The sequence below is a fragment of the Rattus rattus genome, chromosome 11 (assembly GCF_011064425.1).
Source record: "Rattus rattus isolate New Zealand chromosome 11, Rrattus_CSIRO_v1, whole genome shotgun sequence".
NCBI lineage: Eukaryota > Metazoa > Chordata > Mammalia > Rodentia > Muridae > Rattus > Rattus rattus.
The window spans coordinates 73,738,111-73,757,331 of record NC_046164.1 but is presented as its reverse complement, the minus strand read 5'-3'; the positions used below and the strand labels follow the sequence as shown (position 1 = coordinate 73,757,331).

At 50.4% G+C, this 19,221-nt stretch overlaps 1 protein-coding gene across 3 annotated transcripts in view; it reads left to right on the top strand.

Moving 5' to 3' along the window:
• The window catches only part of Nf2 (neurofibromin 2), an 82,688-nt gene extending 69,063 nt beyond the window's left edge, over positions 1-13,625 (top strand). For all 3 annotated transcript variants that reach the window (XM_032917006.1, XM_032917008.1, XM_032917007.1), the window contains one exon: positions 11,328-13,625. The gene's annotated coding sequence lies outside the window, so the exon portion shown is untranslated. The remainder of the gene's footprint in view (positions 1-11,327) is intronic.
• Positions 13,626-19,221: the final 5,596 nt, after the last annotated feature.

The window sequence follows — 19,221 nt, the reverse complement described above, 5'->3', positions numbered from 1 at the left end:
TTGCAGTCCCATGGCTGCTCTAAAGGCCACTTTGGCTTCTGCCCCCTACTGCATGGAAGGAGCTGTGCATGGACAAGCTGGTCTGCAACCGCTCCATTGCAGAAACCCAGGAGATGATTTAGCAGCATTTGTGTTGAGTCAATTAATTAAAGCATTACAGATTATTCTTTCAGTATGCCTAGGCAGTAGAAGATTATCAGGCCCGATATTAAAATGTTACCCTCCTCCCATTACTGCCTGGTCCCTGTCATACCCACATGCCTCTGACACTTGTGACGGGTACAGGCTATGTCATTAGCATCCTCACTGCAGTCAAGTAAAGAACCTCTGAACCCTCTGCTCGGGACATTTCTATCTGTTCATTGTCCCGGCAGAGGAGGTTAGCCAAGTCCCAGGTAGATCTTTCATCAGGTGAATGAGAGCTCACAGAGGCTCCAGGGACCCATGACAAGAACACTAATTTTGACTGTCACTTGAGCCTGACTGAGTGAATGGGCTTCTATTTTTTCAGCTTCATGCCCGCTTTGGTGGTGTTACTCTGACATCATGCAGTGTGTGCTCTAAGCAGAATATGGGAGCAGGCGGGCAGGTGACTCTGCCCAAGTGCTGACCCCATGGCACCAGAGCAGTGGATCTGGTTAGTGCAGGGCAAGTAGAAAACCTTGATTTGTTTTAGCTCACGCAGCAGATGTCCCCTTGGTGTAAGTAGGCAGTTTCACTGAATAGGGGCTCATCTGTGTGTGTTTGTGTGTGTGTGTGTGTGTGTGTGTGTGTGTGTGTGTGTGTGTGTGGTATAAAATATTTGCACTCTTTCAGCGTCCTAAGTTGGACCATCAGTTCTCACTGAATTGTTATAGACAAAGGGAGTTTCCCTTTTAGTCAGCTTTGTGTTGTTTCTAGACATATAGCCATGGCCCGTAATGGCATGTGCCCAGTGACAGATTGAGTGCACAGTGGTGGGTCTTTAAGTTTGTATTACCCAGTGGCATCACAGCCATCTTGGTCTATGATTTTCCCTTAGTGATAAGATCATCTACCAACACATTTCTCACAGCATGGCCCAATAGGCAAGTAGCTAGTGACTGTATTTGGAAGCACTTGTTCACTCATTCATTCTTCATTCATTCATCCACTTATGTGAATGCCTTAATGTGACAGTAAGTTGTTTTCAAAACAGGTTGCTAGACTCTATTTAATTAAGAATTCTGATAACCAAGGGTTACTAAAAGCAAGAACTTGTCTTTCAATATGATACAAGTTCTTCTCAGCAATTTTAGACTAACTACTGGTGGGTTTGCTGTTCAGGAATTCTGAGGAATGTTTCATTTTCCTAGGTAGTGACAGTCCCTATAGCTAGTGGCTAGTGCTCCTGATTTATGGTCACCTGCCTGTGTAGAGGTGGCTCTTAAGTCTTTCCCACTACTGTCTGAACCAATGCTAGCCTAGCAGAAAAGTGTCCCTTCTGGCTTTGGAAGTGTGGGTACCTAGATGTTAAGGGAGGGAGGAGTTGCATTTTGACATTGGGGAATAGAGATTGCTTAGAGAGATTGCTATTGCTTTGAAGAGATAACATGACCTTGTCAACTCATAGGAAGCATTTAATTGGGGCTTGCTTACTTTCAGAGATTTAGTTTAGTTCGTAATCATTGTGGCAGGAAGCAGGGCTGCACACAGGCAGACGATGTTTGAGAGGTGGCTGAGAGTTGTACATTTCAGCAGGCAGCACTGGACCTGGTTTGAGCATTTAAAACTCTAAAGCCCACCCCAGTGACACACTTCCTTCAACAAAGCCAGGCCTACTCTAACAAGGCCACACCTCCTAATGCCTGATTCTCTCTAGAATTGGAGTTACAGGTGGTTGTGAGCCACCATATGGGTGCTGCGAATTGAACCATGGTCCTGTGGGAAAGCAACCAGTACTCTTGACCACTGAGCCATCTCTCCAGCCCCTGTCTTTTTGTTTTTTTTTTTTTTAAGAGACAAGAATCCTTAGCTAGGTGGTGATGACACACACCTTTAACCTCAGCACTCAGGAGGCAGGGACAAGCAGATCTCAGAATTCAAGGCTAGCCTGGTCTACCAAGCAAGTTTCAGGACAGCCAGGGCTACAAAGAGAAACCCTGCCTCAAAAGACTGGGGTGAGTGTGGGTGTATAAATTTGAGCTTTTACCTGTTAAAGATAAATCACAGATAAATCAAACCTGGCAATGGCTCACACCTATGGACCAACTTCTTAAGAGACTGAGGCAGGAGGATCACAAGTTCAAGGACAGCATCAGTAACAGTAGGATAAAGAAAGGGGACAATGGAAGAGTGCTTGCTAGCATGCATGAGGCCCCTGTATTAGATCCCAGCAGTACAGATATCAAAAACATAATCTTCTGCCACATGCAATGCCACAGACCTTTCATCCCAGGCAGGCAGAGCTTGGTGAGTTTCAGGCCAGTGGAAATACAGAGCGAGTGTCAGGACTTGGCCAGGATTATACAGTGAGACCCTGTCTCAAATCCTCCTCCTCCTCCTCCTCCTCCTCCTCCTCCTCCTCCTCCTCCTCCTCCTCCTCCTCCTCCTCCTCTTCCTCCTCCTCCTCCTCTTCCTTATCTTCTTCTCCCTCCTCCTCTTTATTCTTCCTCTTCCTCCTCCTGCCCCTCTCCTCCTTGTCTTTCTCCTCCTCCTTCTCCTCCTCTTCCTTCTCTTCTTCCTCTTCTTTCTCCTCCCCCTCAACCCCCAGGGTTGTTGTGAGGTTAAATGAGGGCAGTCACACGAGGCACTTAGTGCACAGTGAGGGTTTAATGATATGAAAAGGAGCATCTGCTTGTGGACCGGTGATGAGGGAGGAGGAAGGAGGAGGTAACGTGGGTTGCACTACCACATTTAAGCCTGTAACTGGTAGTGAGCGTTAGGTGTGTTGGGTGACGTGATAGAGGTGAAAAACTAGTTTTTCTAGCTCCTTCTCCAGTTGTCTTTGGGCCTGCAAGCTTATGTTTTTTTTCTCCTCCTGCTCATCTGATGTCCCTACATTTTCCACTTTTCCCAATTGATGATCAGTGCAACTGGTGTGACCGGGCAGTCAGCAAGCCGCCCTGGGGAGCCAGGATTCACTTCATTCTCAGAGGGAGTGAGATGTTCCTGGCATCTGAGCCCTTAGTTACAGAGTGAACCCAGCAATCCAGCTGAGTGAGCACACAGGGCACCGTAGGCCTGAGTGTTTGCTCTTCAGAGCCATGGTGTTCTGGTCACAATGATGGCCAGGGGTGAGTTAGCTCAGCTGCCGTCCTCTCGAGGTGAAAACATCTTGGAGCAGGCACATTTCAGGGCCCTCCTGTCGTTCTCTCACGGTTCTTTAATTGTGTATTTTTACTTTATATGCATTGGCGTTTTGGTTCCATGTATATCTGTGTGTGGCATCTCTAGTTCCCCTAGAAGTGGAGTAACAGACCGTTGTAAGCTGTTATGTGGGTGTGGGAATTGAACCCCAGTCCTCTGGAGGAACAGTCACCACTCTTAATCTCGAGGCCTCTCTCCAGGCCTCTCTCAACACTGTTAATTCAGTCTCCTGGTCTGGAGTTGATCCAAGAGCTAGCAAACAATCCTCATTTTCATGCCTGTGACCTCCTCCAGTGGAGGCTTCCAAAGGGAAGCTGTGGATGAGAAGCTACGGAGCTGTGTGGCTGAGAAAGGTTACTTCATTTGTAGATGGTTTTGACTGCGTTTCCCACTGTGGAGGAGCAGGAAGGTAGGGCTTTGACGTTTATGGGGAGCCCAGCTGCCTCTCCTGGATCAGGAAGACAGAAAAGTCTAATGTCATCTTCAATTTCTGCAGAGTCCCTTGGAGATTTAGAGCTTGTGAAATGAAATAGAACACTTCAGGCACCTGGAGAAGTGATAAGTCACAGAGAGAAACAATATCTCCCGTGAAAGGTATCTTCCTCCATTAAAACGAGTAAGCAGGGCCTCCCTGGTTACCTCTGGTGCCCATGGCCGGTCTCATTACTTGCTGCTAAGTAGTTTATTGCACAGTTCCTATGTCTAGTCTTCATTGTATACCTGTGGGCCAAGTGACCCTGATTGCTTCAGAAATCAGGCATTCTGTGGTACCACATCCTCAGATTCCACGAGCATCCTTTATTGCAGTCAGGGGAGATGGAGAGAGAAGTGGGGTGGGAGCAGCAGCGAAGCCAGACGTGGGCACTGAGCACCCAGAAGGAACTGCACTGCCACAGGACCCTTTCAGCTCCCAGGCTCTGTGGAAGCCTTCAGAGCTGGTCTGCTTTGGGGTTTTGTTTTTTGAGACAGGGTTTCTCTACATAGCCCTGGCTGTCTTAGAACTCACTTTGACCAGGCTGGCTTCAAACTCACAGAGATCCACCTGCCTCTGCCTCCTGAGTGCTGGGGTTAAAGTCATGCGCCACTACCACCACTCCTAGCTTGAAAGCTGGTCTTAAAAGAGCTCCTTCCTCTTGGGCTGAAGTGCTGACTCGGCATTTAAGAGCACTGACTGCTGTTCCAGAGGACCCAGGTTTGGTTTCCAGCACCTACATGGTGGCTCAAAACCATCTGTAACCCTGGCTCCAGAGGGCCGGCCATCTTCTTTTGACTTCCTTGGGCACCAGGCATATATATACATAGACACACATACAGGCTAAACACTTGTTTATGTAAAATAAGATTGAAAAAGAGAATTCTTTTCTTGGTTTACCATCCTGTGGACTCATTCCTAAAAGCCATTTCTAACACATGAGTTTCCAAGGGTCCTGTGACTGCTGATGGCTCCGGTTTTCTTGCTTGTTTCTGGTAGGTCCAGATAGAAGGGTCAGCCAGCCACCATTTAAGACTACAGGGCTAGGAAGCTTTACCCAGTAAAGGAGTTTGCTTTGGGAAGTGTTGAGCCTACAAGCCCTGCCTTGTGGCCTAGATGTTTTATGACTATTTGAAAGTGCCTGCGGCCATTATTGGGCCTTATTTGATGCAGTAAAACATTCCATTTGGCCCCTTGGCTCTGAAGATATGTTTCGTTTCAGCACAGCGCTCCCAGGGCACCTGATTTGTTACTGCAACAGTGGGAGGGAAAAGCTGGGATGCAAACTCATTCTGCAGGCTCTGGGTTCTGTTCTTATGAGCCTTGCCATGATTTCTCTTTGGAGATTGGCAATTTAAAAGGAGCATCAGTATATCTGGACCTCTTTCTTAAGGCCCTCGCCCAGAGTGCTGGGTAGATCGCATTTAGCCTCTACCTGCGCAGTGAGGTGAATCAGGCCGATGAGTTCATTCGTCAGGTGGAGGAACGGTAGCAATAGCCCTTCCAGCATCCTAGGGCAGCAGAGACAGAGGCAGACATTTCCAGGCACAGTGCTGATGCTTTAGGTCCCCAAGGATTAATACAGATCCATTCCCCAGGGATTGCCTGAGCAAATTTCTCTATAAAGGAATTTGATTTGTTTCTTGGGATGGCTGTGGCCCCTCATTTCACTTCTGTTTAGGGATAGGCACGTATACAGCTCTCTATGTGCACATCATGAAGACAGCATTTGGGTGCAAGACGTTACTACCAAGACTGCAGAAAGCTCAACGTGCCCAGTTATAATGGTGCCCTCCCTCTGTTGGCACTTCTACCTTGGCTCTGGGGGTTTAGGAAGGGGAATGAATGTTTATCACACCCCACACAAAGATCATGTTGAATTTGCTGGTGCTGGCTCTGTCACCTTTCTGCTCCAGAGTCTGCTTGTTCCCTGCAGATCCTCGTGCCAGAGAATCTGCATGTCCTTTTCTATCTCCTCCCTCCCCCGCTCCTTCGTTTTCAATATGTAGTGGCAAAGAGGAAGTATAACATGATTTTAGGGCTTGCATTTCAATTCCACTGCATTTTTATGGGCCGAGCTGAGTCCCAGCCCTGGGAGTTATTAGGTTAGTATCTAAAATGGATTCGGCACTGTGGGTCTTATTATTTAAAATGAATTAGACAGCCCCCTCCCACCTGCATCTTCTCCCTAGGGATAAGTGGATTGAGGCGAGGCCCCCAGAGACTAGTGTAAGGAATCCTGGTGCCCTGATTAGTTTTGTTCTCTCAGCTTAATTGTAGAGCTTCCTTTCTCCCCACTGATAACCGAAGGGCTCTGTCCTGTCCTGTCCGCCTCTCCACTCCCTTTGCATTAGGACAAGATTGTCACAATACAGCCTTGTGAATCAATTTTCTTTCTGTGCTGATGAAAGTGTAATTCATTCTTAATCAAGCAGCCTTGCTGCTGTAGGCTTCATGCTGGAATACATTTAGTTACCCTCCTGTCACTCTGAGAAATGGTACCCCAAAAGGACTTTTGGAGGAGAGATGGGTAGAGTTGACAGTTTACCGTCTCACAGTGGATTTTCCAGCAGGGGGCACTCTTATCATCAATGTTGGAAGAACCCTTGTAGTTAGAATTTAATGTCCTAGGCCATCAGATGTCAACACTGGTCATAGGTACCTTCTAGGCTGCTGTCTGCCAACCCTGGAGCCGTTTCTCAGGAGCATCAAGCCCTTTTTGAAGGTGGGAAAAGCCAGTCTTTTGTTGTTGTTTTGTTTTGTTTGAGACAGGGTAGCCTCAGATTCAAAAATCTTTCTGTCTCTGCCCTTCTAGTGCTGATTTTTAAAGGTTAGTGCCAGCAAATCTGGCCAATTTTTTTCCCTTATATTTAGTTTATTTGCTGTGATGGGAGTTGAACAGTAGGCCTTGAACATGCTAGACAAGTGCTTTACCACTGACCCAGCCCCAGTCTTTTTTTTTTTTAAGGACAGTGTCTGCCCAGGCTCACCTTGAACTTACTGTTGAGAATACACTCGTCTCAGCCTCCTGAATGCTGGAATGACAGGCGTGTGCCAATGTGCCTGCCTTAGCTTCTTGTCGTTTGTTCATTTGGTTTGGTTTCATTTATTTGGTATTTGAAATAGGGTCAGGCTATGTGGTTCTGGCTGGCCCGAACCCTGCTGTGATGTGCCTGCCTCTCCCTCCCAAGTGCTGGGAATACAGGTGTGCATGCCTGTCCTTTTATGGAGACAGATTTATCTCCCAAACCCACACTTGTTTGGATTTGATGGTTTGTCCATTTTTGTCATTTAACAAATAGTTTGGGGAGCAGAGGGGGCTTCACTTTGCTGAGTGGCTCCGTCCTCTCTTTCTGCAGCCTGGTCATTTGTGGATAGGAGGGAAGGTGGTTCTGCCAGGGTCTGTCTGTGTATGCTGAGATGGGAAGGAAGATCAGAGGCCCGCATGATTAAAACAAAGCCACATAGATCTGCTGCAGAGAAAGAAAAGGAAGTTGGTCTCTTCAAATTGCAATTGGATTAGTGACAGACTCGAACAGCCGGTTCAGTCAAGAGAGAACTTAATTCCTCCTGTATTATTCACAGGGCTGATTCTAATCAGATGTGAAGAGACAGCTGGAAGAGAGCAGCAGGTCAGCCCAGTGCCTAGTGAGGAGGCTGCATGTTCTTTTAGTCATCTTTAGGGAGGGAGCTGGCAAGAGCACATTGGGTTGGGCTCTTTGAGCAAGTTCCTCGTGGTTTCTAGCCTTCCCAAAGGAGCAAGGCCTGATTGTCCAGATGCCTGTATTGACCTTGTCTGGCTCTAATGTGAGTTTTGAAGGTGTCTGCATGGCAGAGTATAGCAGAGTGGTCACTGGTCAGCACAGGCTCAGCTAGCTGGCTTATAGATTCAGAGAGGACACCAGACCTAGGCAGATCCCAGAATTGACCCAGCGTGGAACCCAGGACCTGGTAGCATATCCATGTCATGAGCATTTCAGCCTCACTGCCTGATGAAATACAGGGTGGACTCTCCTTATCAGTCTGCTCTCCCAGGTATCCTAGTGGTATGAGCAGAGTCTGCACCCACATTAAAGGGGTCTGCCTCCACAGCCACAGGGAGCATATTGAACTCTGGGATACTGCACCGCACATTCAAATGATGGATCTCCACAGCCAAAAGCACATATGAATGCTTTATCTGGGATTCCGCACCCCACATTTAAGGGGTCCACCTCCCCAGCCAAAGAGTGCACATGAACTTTATGGCTGAGGTCTTTGGTTGGTTGGTTTTTCAAGACAGGGTTTCTCTGTATAGCTCTGGCTATCCTGGATGGAACTCAACTCTCTAGACTGGGCTGGCCTCAAACTCAGAGATCTGCCTGCCTCTCCCTCCCAAGTGCTGGGATCAAAGTTGTGTCCCGCCACCCCTGACCCCTCAGCTGAGGCTGGAATCTTAGTGGAATGGCTCCATGGCGCTCTCAGGATCTTAGAGGTGTTGCTGTGCTGTGTGCATAAAGATACAGTCCTGTTACTGGACAACAGGACAGCCCAGGTGCTGTTGTGGGCTGGTGGATATGAGGAGTTTGTTGACTGGTATTATGAAGGGCTCGCCATGTTCCACTTTGTCTGAGCTGAGCCTTTCCTTTCATGAGCACCTCCTGCTTGATGCTCTTAAGTGTGGAAACCAGCCTTCTAGGATGACCCTTGCCTATATCAGAGACAGCAGGTAGAAATAGATCTCCTGGGCCAGCCTGCTCACAGAGTGCCCAGCCAGGAGCACAGTCAACAGAGACAAGTGGCAGTGCCCCAAGACAAGAGCTTCTTAGGTTCTGGAATGCCTCCTTCGTGGGGCTCAGCAGGTGTCTGAGTGCATACTGAAAAGGAGGCTCAAGGCTTCTCCCTGAATACCCTTGACTCACAGTCTGCCTCCCTCCTGCATGAGCTCTGCCCTCCAGTCCTGCCAGGAGGAGGGCATTTGATGTCTTAAGATAAAGGATACTGCTGAGGGAGCAGTCAGAGGTGGCCACTGGAAGCGTTCCAGCAGTGGGAAGTGAGCACACACTGTAAATTCTTCAGACTGGGTTTCCTGATGGCATTAGTGCCAAGAACTGCGTGGTAAGAGCAGAAGGTGGAATAGCCTGTCAGGCCTCCCTTTGTACAGGGTGGTGATCGTAGGGGGTACTCAGTTGCCCTATGCAGTGGGTTTGTGAGCCTTGGGGCCCTGAAACGCCACCCCTGCATGTCTCGTAGTGTTGGCTGTGCTCTCAGCCTGTACTTCTGTGCACTGAGGACAGACACCCTTCTGGTGAGAGAAGAGGCCATCTTACCCTGCAGTACAGCCCTAGTGGGATTCTGGTAGGATTCCCTCAGAGAGAGCTTTGCACCCTAGCAAGCTCATGCTTGAGTACCTGGAATCCGATGCTGCCAAAACCCTCCCCAAGCACCTTGAGGGGACAGCCAACATGCTTGGGTAGTGGATCCAGGAATTCTTGGAGCCAACATTGTTGAAACAGGCAAGAGACTTTCTGAGGCCCCCACTTCCTGGGCGTCCTGCCTGGGGAAGCAGCCAGGCCTCTCAGGGCAGTGTCTGTCCTGACTCAGAGGCTGGCACGGTGCATGGCCCTTCTGCCTGAATCTTATCCTAACCAGGACTCTGCTCTGCTGCCCCTAGATGGGGTTTGATGCCACCATTAGGAATGCTAGCTGACGGGTTCTCAGCATGAGCCAGGTGGGTGATGAGCATGGTCTCTGCCCCCCTAGGAGAGAGCGCTGCATCACCCTGTGTTACAGTCGTGCTGCTGTAGCACTGTGCATCACTCACGGAAACTGGCCATGGGGATGGCCTGCCCCTGCCTGCAGCTCCTTATCCCAAGAAACCGCCTGAGGTTGGCCCAGAATTGTGGGGGACAACTTTTTTTTTTTTTTTTTTTTTTTTTTTTTTTTTTTTTCGGAGCTGGGGACCAACCCAGGGCCTTGGGCTTGCTAGGCAAGCGCTCTACCACTGAGCTAAATCCCCAACCCCGTGGGGACAACTTTTGATTCCAGCCCTTCCCAGAGAGGGTTTTTGTCCTAGATCTCTGGCACCATCTTCTCCTTTACTGTCCTGGTCCCCGTTATCACAAGGCACACCCCGACTGGCCCCTCTCTGCTGGCACTGCAGGAGAGACCCAGCCAAATGCAGTTCCCGTCTGAAGGGTGTTTGCCTGAGCAAAGAAAAGCTCTCTCCACTCCTGGCAGAACTGGGCTTCCATGGAGCTTCTGGAATTGGTTCTGCTGAAGAAAACAGCTCAGCTGCCTCCTTGCATTCAGCTTGTTAGTCGGGAACTTCAAGGCCAAAAGACTTGGCAGGATTTAAAGAGTCGGCTCTCGAGCTGTCTCGTTCTGAGCACACTAATGCTGCCTGTCTTTTGATGGTAAAGTGGGTTCACAGTCTCCCTCTCCTGCCCTTTGTAGAGCTTTGGTAAGCACTGCAGACTTTTCAGAGTCGGAGACTGCTGAAGGGCCAGACCAGCTAGCCTGTCCCATTGCTTCCCAGCAGAGGAGCGATGTGCAGAGAATGCCGGGTGTTTACTGAGGCCACACGGTGAGCTGGAATGGAAACAGACAGCCTCGTGTCTGTCTCCCACTTAGTTACAGTTGTGGCCCATTTCTCATTCAGTACACTCAGTAAACAAACTCTTCTCCCACCCAGAGCTGAGCACTAAGGTGAACGTTTTGGGGAATGAAGATGGACAGTGTGCAGCTGCTGATACTTCTTTCTGGGAAGGCCTGGGGCTGCATCAAGAACATATAATCTTGCCCCAAGGGCGCCAGTTCAGCAGCAGCTTGAAATAGGTGCCTATGCCAGATGCTTCTGTCTGAGGAGAGGCTGGGAGACAGCCCGAGTCAGGGACTTGGAGCGGTATATCTGCCTCTGCTCTTCTCCATTTTCCCAGCCAGACCTGCTTGGTGGTATCCTGAGAGGTGTTGGGGTGACCTGTCAGGCACTGCCCAGTGCACCTGTCCTGCTTGAGCCTGTCATGCATAGAAGAGTCTAGTCTCTCAGCTTCCAGGCCTTGGGCAAGTCTGCATTGGAGTCACCCAGAAGTAGGACCAGAGAGGACAAACTTCTCATCTCATACAGGCCCTCTTTGCCTGGTGCCATGCTGCCTTGCCCTAGGTATAAGAACTTTGAGGCTTGTGATTCCAAGCCTGGGCCTCAACCCAGAGAGCTGGTGCAGTACAGTGACAGTGGGAGCTGGCGTTTTGAGAGCCAGAAGAAACATGAAAGTCACAAGCTAGACTCCCCTGGGGCTGGGTTATATGATAGATTGTTTCTACTGACGTGTGTCTGTTCACCAACCATGCTTTCCTGCATGTTATCTGTCGGTTTGCATTTGAATCCTGGGATAAATCTGGACCCTTCTCTAGGCTTGACCACCAGTATCTTGAACATCTATTAAATGGGTTTCTCTGTCACTCAAGCCACCACTGAGGTCATTCCCTGCATCAAGATGGGCTGTGCTGAGACCCGGCGCCCTTTCACCTTCTTCCCTTCTTCCTACAGCTTACTCTGCAGAGCGCCAAGTCCCGTGTGGCCTTCTTTGAAGAACTCTAGGTGACCCGACCACCTCCTGCCACATCTGCTGCTCCTGACACCAACGGGGTGGGCCTGACCCCAAAGGAATCATCAGTAGAGGGCTGGCTTGTTTGGGAACTCTGAGTAGAAGGCCTGGTCCCCTTTGAGTTCAGTTGTTTTTGAACTCTGACCCTGCAGAGATTTCTCAAGGTGTTCTAGTTCTCCTAGCCTGCATATCTATGTCTCTCCTTCCCCCCCTCCCCCTCCTCTCCCTCCTTACCCCCCACTTTCCTCTCTCCTCTCAGAAATATTTGTTGTGTGTGGGCTGCCATTCTTCCTGCACCCTAGGCACTGTGGTGTAAGTGTCACTGTGCGTGCTGCTGACTTTGGTTTGAGAAGCGGCTGTGAGTCCTGTGTGGAGGCTGAAATCTACCATGCTGGTGCTACCCACTCCCTGACTGGGGTTCTGGGATAGGCCTCCCCTCCACAGTAAGGACCTGACTAGAAGCATGGACTGGCTTAGCTCAGAACCAGCAATGCTGGCTCCTTAGCCAGGCTCACCTGAGGCAGTGTTATAGCTGTCTGACTGGCAGGAAACAGGCAGAACAGCTGTGGCTAGGAAGAGACTTAAGATAAAAGCTGCTGGGCGACAGTGTGCACGTGAGTCCCTTCAGTCTTAGCCACCTCCCTGTGGTGGGCCAAGAGCTTCCTGGTCACATTCCCATGAGTGCCTGGGAACCCAGCTGTGACCAGCACTTCCATCCAACTCCTCCCACTCAGTACATGGAACCCCAGAGCCCTGCTGCCCATCCATCGTCTTCTAGTTCTCTCCAGTACCTAGGCCTTACTGTCATTGTCCTTGTCTTCCCCTGGGGGCCCAGCGGTGTTCTTTTTGTCCCTCCTTCCCAGAACCTGACACAGGTATCAGGCCATACATAGCCAGCAAACTAACACTACTGCCTGCCTCCATGCTGGGCAGCAAGTACATCCCATGTGGCTCGCACACTCCATGGGCTGGGCCTATCTTCTGTGTAACTGGGCTCACTGCTGTGGCCAGTCAGAGCCCATTGGGTCCTGACAGCAGGTGCTATGCCTCAGTCCACAGGCAGATGGACATTAACTTAAGACAGTGAGGGGCTGAGCAGTGGAATGGTCCACAGTACCGTTTTCGAGAAACTGAGGCACACTACCTTATTCCCACTGGCTGGCTGTTATTAGGCCACTTTGCCATAGGCAGCCCGCTGAGTGTCACCTCAGCATCTGTGAGCACCTGGGATAGGACTCTGGGATAGGAACTTCAAGTTGAGAAGTCCTCAGGACTTGACACCCCAGCATTTGCCAAGTCTTCTCTGACCTGAAACTCTTCTCTGACTTTCTTTCTGTGCACTTGATCTAACAGTGGCTGTGGGACACAGGACAGTGACGCTGGTTATAAAAATTATACCAGGCCTTGGTTTTTTTTTTTTAATTTATGCTTTATATTTCAAATTTGAGAAATGCCAAGCGACATAGCCACACGGGAGCCCTGGTATTTGAGGAGTGGTGGGTGTAACTTTCTTAAAAGGTGGAACCCACTCAGTCAGAGGTACCTCAGGTCCCCTCAAGAGAGAGAATTGGATCTCCAGAATGTCTCCAGCCTGCTTTGAGCCTGTAGCTGGGTTCTTTCTGGTAGACAATTTTAGAGTCAAAGAAAGACATCTGAAGTCCACAGTGAGCTCCAACCCTGGCTATTTCTAGTTTCAGTGGTTCTTGCAACATGGGCAGGCGTACCCTGGTACTGAAACAGTAAGTCACTCTCAGTGCAGGACACTGAGGCCTTGCTGATAGCCTGTGGCTGGTCACATACCCTGACTGAGGTAATATCTGAGCCGCCACAGCACTCTGACCCTAGATCACTGCCGAGCCTGGCTGGACAACACCAGCGGGCTTACCTAACACTACTTCAGTTACTGCTTTATCATCTTCAGACAGGTTTCTCACGCTCCTGTACTTTCAAAAAGCCCAGAGGCTGATACCCAGCAACAGTAACTAACTGTTCTTGCCAACAGGGCCAAAGCCTCAAAGCCCCTAGTGCAAGCAGCCTTCACAGGGGACCCAGCCTCTTCTGGGTACCTTGAGGCCAAGCCAGGGCCCATGGGCTTCCATTCCTGTTTTCTTATCAAACAGCTCTTCCTGGGAGGCCCATGTCGCTCCTGTCAGGGCCAAAACATGAAGCTGTTTTTTGTTTGGGGTTGGGGGTGATTATAATTTAAGTGATTGTTTTAATAAAAACTCTAAGCTGCTCTAGTCTGTCATTGCTATCTTTTTTGAGCTTTATTATGTATATTTTGTATGCATTTGTACTATGTGTACTATGTGCACGCCTGTTGCCTGCAGAAGTCAGAAGATGCCAAGTCTGGAACTGGGATGATGGGTGGTTGTGTCTTACCAAGACAACGGAGCTGTACCCCCCGCCCTCCATTTGTATGGGCAGCAGATTGCTAGTTCTAACATCTAGAAGTAGCCTGGTTTCCCAGGCAGTCAGATCAAGGAAACCACTCTGTATAAACTGGTCATTTTAGGCTGTCCAAGTCAGTATTTTTACCCGACTCTTAAAAAACACCCCAATAGCCCAGAGGGCACACTGACAGCCTAGCATCTCCATCAGCAGAGCCTGTGACATCAGGTAGCTGTTGGATCTTGATGCTTCCTTGTGGCATTCGCATCCCAGTGCCATGCTGTCCACTGCTGTCATTGTGGTCTCCCCCAGCACTTCCTCCTCTGCCTTGGGCTTGAGTAGAGAGCACCTGGCAGCTGTCCCACAGGACTGTGCCCCACAAGCCTTCATGGGGAGAATCAAGATTGGGAGTTGCCCATGTGTAGCGAGAACTGGGAGCCCACATCTAGAAGGGGAAAAGGTACCGGCAGAAAATTGCTGCAACCTTGTCTGATCTAATCCCTTGCAGTCTGGAAAGAGAAAGTCAACTGCCTTCACTCCTGTCTCCCTACAGACAGCCCAGACATCCTCTCCAGCGAGAGGGCTCTCCCGCCCCTCCCTGCCATGTGGGGCTCCCTGGCAGCCTGTCATTACTGCATTATGACAGGATCCTGAGGCTGCAGTCCCAGCCCTGTAGGGAGAAAGCTTCAGCCATCAGTGTAGTGGCAGGGCAGTGGGAGCAAATTATGGGAGCGTTTATCAGCACAGCAAGGTCTCTATCTGACTCAGAGAGGACTCCCGCTGCTTCTCTCCTGTTTCCACTGGTTGCCCATTTCTCATTGGAATAGTGACCCCAGAATAGCACCTGGCCTGCTGCTGCTGGGCAGACTTCAGGGCTGCCTGAGAACCCTGAGGTGGGAGCCAGCCTTCACTCATCAGCTCTGCTAGCTAGAGCGCTGCCCTTACCCCAAGCTAGGGTTCTCGGTCACGTCAGTGAAAGTGGTTGGCAATGAGACTTTCAGAGGCATCTGGGAGGGTGAAGAGTGGAGACAGTACCTTAAAGCCACGAAAGGGCTCAGTGGGTAAAGACACTCCCTGTTAAAATTCCATCTCACAACCCATGAGGTAGGGAAAGGAGAAAGCCCACACTCCCACAAATTGTTCTCTGCCCTCTACCCAAGCATCACAGCTTGAGCATGCCAAACCGGAATAAATGTGCAATAAAAATTTTTTAAAGTATTCCAATTTCTCAGAAAAATGTTGTACCGTCATGTAACCATAACTACATATGTGAAGAAACAATGTTTTTGTTCTTGTTTTTAAACAGGCTCTCCCTCTTGGCCTTGAACTCAGAATCCTGCTGCCTCACCTCAAGTGCTGAGAGACAAGAATGTGCTATCATTGGAGTCTGACTGCTTTGTTCTCTGAGACAGGGTTTTCTCTGTGTAGCCCTGGCTGTCCTGGAACTCACTCTGTAGACCAGGCTGGCCTCAGACTCAGAGATTCACCTGCCTCTGTCTCCCAGGCGCTAGGATTAAAGGCATGGGCCACCACTGTCCAGCTGGTATCTTCTTTTATTCACACTTCCAGCATTCTGGGGACAGACCTGGCAGAGGAGCTCAGAACCCTTCTTTACTCCCAATCCAAAAGGCCCGGGGCCCTGCACCTGCTCAGTACTTACTAGCTATTTCAACCGAGTTTTGGTGCTGTTCATGGGACTTTTAATGGCTTTATGGGGATTAATAGTGCCTAGAGACACTAAGCACAGGACCTAGATGTGGTCACTTCAGGATGCTGGCTTTCTCTGAATGGTGCCTTCTAGAGGGCTGAAGCAGGAGGAAGCAGAGAGAAGACCCAGGAGACCCAGACGGAGTCACAGCCCAGAGGCAGCAGGCCTACCCACTGCCCCGTATGGGCCCCACCACACCCACCCCACCCACCTGCACCCTGAGCTTAATGACCTTGCATCTGGCCTGTTTGTCCTCGATGTTTGCCCAGTGCCAGCTGCAGAGCCCACGAGATGATAGATAGCCCAACCCGGGGCTGCTCGAGAAGGATGTTACTGTGCCACATTAACGCTCTCCACTTGGGTCAATAATTTACTGGAGGCTCAGAACAGGAGAGGCTCTGGATGGAGTGTGCTCAGGTCTGCAGCTGGAGCTCTCAACCCTGTCCATGGCGCCTAGGTTAAAAGAACCATGCAGCAGACACTGGAAGGAGTGGCAGTGACCTAATTTTCTCTTATCTGGCATAAAAGAATAGTCTCCACAGAGCCTTGCCCATTTCCAGTATAAATAATGCAATTCTCCCCTTCCCCATTGGGGAGGAAGGGGCAGCCTTTGATCTGAAGGAATTAAATCAGTAAACAAAAGCAGAGGCTGTGGAGGTGTCTTGTGACAGGTACCTGCTGTGCCATCCACCCTCAGAGAGTCAAATCTGAACCGACACCAGGTCAGCAGAGATTGGCTCTGAGTTTCTCTTTAGCCGGAGTCCGGGTAACACCCTCTGGGACTCCTGGGACTCACCTCTGGGAGCTAAGCATCCATGAGGCTGCTCACCCTTTCCTCATCAGAGGTCCTGAGTGAGTAGTTCTCAGTGGAGAGTGATGCTCTGGGAAGCCTGCATGAAAAACTTGACTGCTCTGGTGTGCGGCTTAGTCCAGGCCTGAGGCCACAGAAGGGCTGCAGGCTGGGAGGGAAGACTGGCAGAGAAAGCCCAGGAAGCTGCTGCAGACTGGGCTCCGGTCCCTCCAGCCGCTCTGCTCTAGCTGTACAGCCTTGAGTAGGTCTTGTCTCCTCTCTGGTCTCCTCACCCTTGACTGTACAAGGTCAACTTTGCACAAGAACTCTGGGATCCCCTAAGTTTCAATTCCAGACTCTTTCTCCTAGGTGCTATCGAAAGGGATGTCACCATTTGGGGAACTAAAAAAAATAAAGGAGATAGACTAGACTAGAATATCCACCTCACCCCATTCTCTCTCCTAGCCCTACACTCTCTCGGCACAGCTTGGGTGGGGGGGCCTTAGCGGTCCTCCAAATTAGTGGAGGCCCCAAGACAGAAGGTTGGCATGACCACTGCAGACTTTCCCAGTGCCCTGCCTCTTGAGTCCCAGCTCCTGTCAGTCAGGACAGGGGATGGGGGTGGCAGGAGCTGAGCTTCAGCCTGGCCCGCTATGACACTCGTCCTGCTTTGAAATCCACGGGGGACCACGCCCGGTTCCCCCTCCTCCCTCCTCCCAGCTTTCAGCTCCCAGGCTGAGATCCCCAGTTCCCTAGGCTGAATCTATTAAGTCCTTCATATTAACCAGCGAAGGGGGAAACAGCCCACTTTCATCTTAAGCGAATGAATTTGCATTAACACCTGGGGAGCTGTGTTTGCCTTGAGAAAGCCTATTGCTATTCTGGGCTGCACTCACCAGCACGGAGTTAGTTGCAGCGGTCTATTCTTTCCCTAATACAGCTTCTCCTCCCTCCTCTTTTCCCATGGAAGGGGTGAGTGGCAGGGGATCCCAGGGTTCCCCCACGCCACGTGGGAAGGTCCCTGGATGCCAAGAATGAGAGGCAGGGAGCAGCTCCCAGTGGAGCTGTGTCTTCCTGGGGAAGACAGCTGAGCGCAGCTCGCTCTCTCTCTCTCTCTCTCTCTCTCTCTCTCTCTCTCTCTCTCTCTCTCTCTCTCTCTCCTCTCTCTCTCTCTCTCTCTCTCTCTCTCTCTCTCTCTCTCTCTCTCTCTCTCTCTCTCTCTCTCTCTCTCTCTCTCTCTCTCTCTCTCTGAGATCCTGGTGCAGCCCTACTGGCAACATTCAGCAGGTCCTGTTTGTGGCCAGTCCCTACATAGTCGGGGCCCAGGGCCTTGAGAAATTGAGAAGGGAAAGGAAGAGAGTTGGAACGGTGATGCCAGGAGGTAAGAGCTGCCGACCACTAACTCAGGGATGGTGCTGGTTGGTCTGAGTCCCCCAGAGAGCTCTCTATGTGGAAGTCACAGCTTTCTTGGGGGACCTGACTGGCTACTGAATGTCAGCCCCACCCAAGGCTTCTGGCATATGCATAAGAAATGTTGGGTTGGGCTGGAGATGGCCCAGTGGTTTAGAGCACGACTGCTCTTCCAGAGGTCCTGAGTTCAAATCCCAGCAAGTACATGGTGGCTCACAACCATCTAAAATGGGATCTGATGCCCTCTTCTGGTGTGTCTGAAGACAGCTACAGTGTACTCGTATATATAAAATAAATAAATCTTAAAAAGAAAAGAAAAAAAGAAAAAAGAAGTGTTGGATCCCGGATAGGTATGTGCTGTGCAGAGCTTTGCAGGTGTTAGACTTGGTGACTGGGTTTCAAGAAGAGAAGGGGATACAGTGAATCCCCCTCCCTTTTAACTTTTATTCTATTCTATTCTATTTTATTTTATTTTCTGAGACAAGGTTTCTTGTGTAGCCCTGGCTGTCCTGGAACTCACAGGGATCCAACTGGCTCTGCCCTCCAAGTGCTGGGACTAAAGGCGTGCACGGCCAGCAGCCAGCAGTCTCTCCTCTCCTTTTATCTGAAATGAGTTGTCTTGTGCCTCCAAGTCTTCAGGGAGCCCCATTTGCCCCTGCAGCCTCCCTATCCAGGTTAGACCAATGAGCCATGGAAAAGCAACATCCCGACTTCAGAGCAAACTCCCACCTCTTCACAATCCCCTGAGATGAGGAACGGGAGGCTGATCTGGGATATACTGGAGTAGGGACTGGGTGGGAGGCTAAGAGCCCACATAAGGATCGTGTGAGGATGGCCTGGCAAGAGTCACGTCTGAGCTCACTACGGGGTTTCCCGGGGCCACCAGGGGCTTCCTGGTTCTGAGCCAAGGCCTGCTGTTTGTAAAGAGTGTGAACTGTGCCACCATAGATGAGAGCTATTTGCTCTTCTTGGATCAGTTATCAAAGGTGACAGCACGACACAGGAAGGCATGGCCCCAGAGAGCGCCGTGTGGTTCTGCTTTCCATGCAGGAGCTCAGGGCAGCGGGGACCCCTTTGGAACCTCCACAAGGTGAAGAAAGAGACAAATGTGGCCAGCTGAGAACCAGCTTAGAGTTGTGGGGTCAGGATTCCAGCCAATGGTTAAAGTGCGGCATAGAGGATGCAGCCACCCTGTCTGAGGGACCCTGGCCCTCCATCAGCATTCCCAAGGCATCCTTAGCCCCCACTGGCGGTCGGCCCACCCCCATCCACAGCTGGGCCATTGCCAGCATGTCTACTTCTCTCCAGTGGCATTTACCAGCTGAGAAGTGGCCACCCAGACGTGAAATCAGTGTGGCCTGGAGCTAACTCACTTCATTAGAGTCTCCCTGCTCCGCTGGCTGGACAGCACAGCCCCTCCCTCAGCTTCTCACCACCCATTCACTGCCAGAGCCTCCTCCCCATCCAAGCACACAACCTGTGTTCACAGATCAGGGCCAGTGTCCCCTAAACACCTGGTCTAGTCAGGCCTGGGATA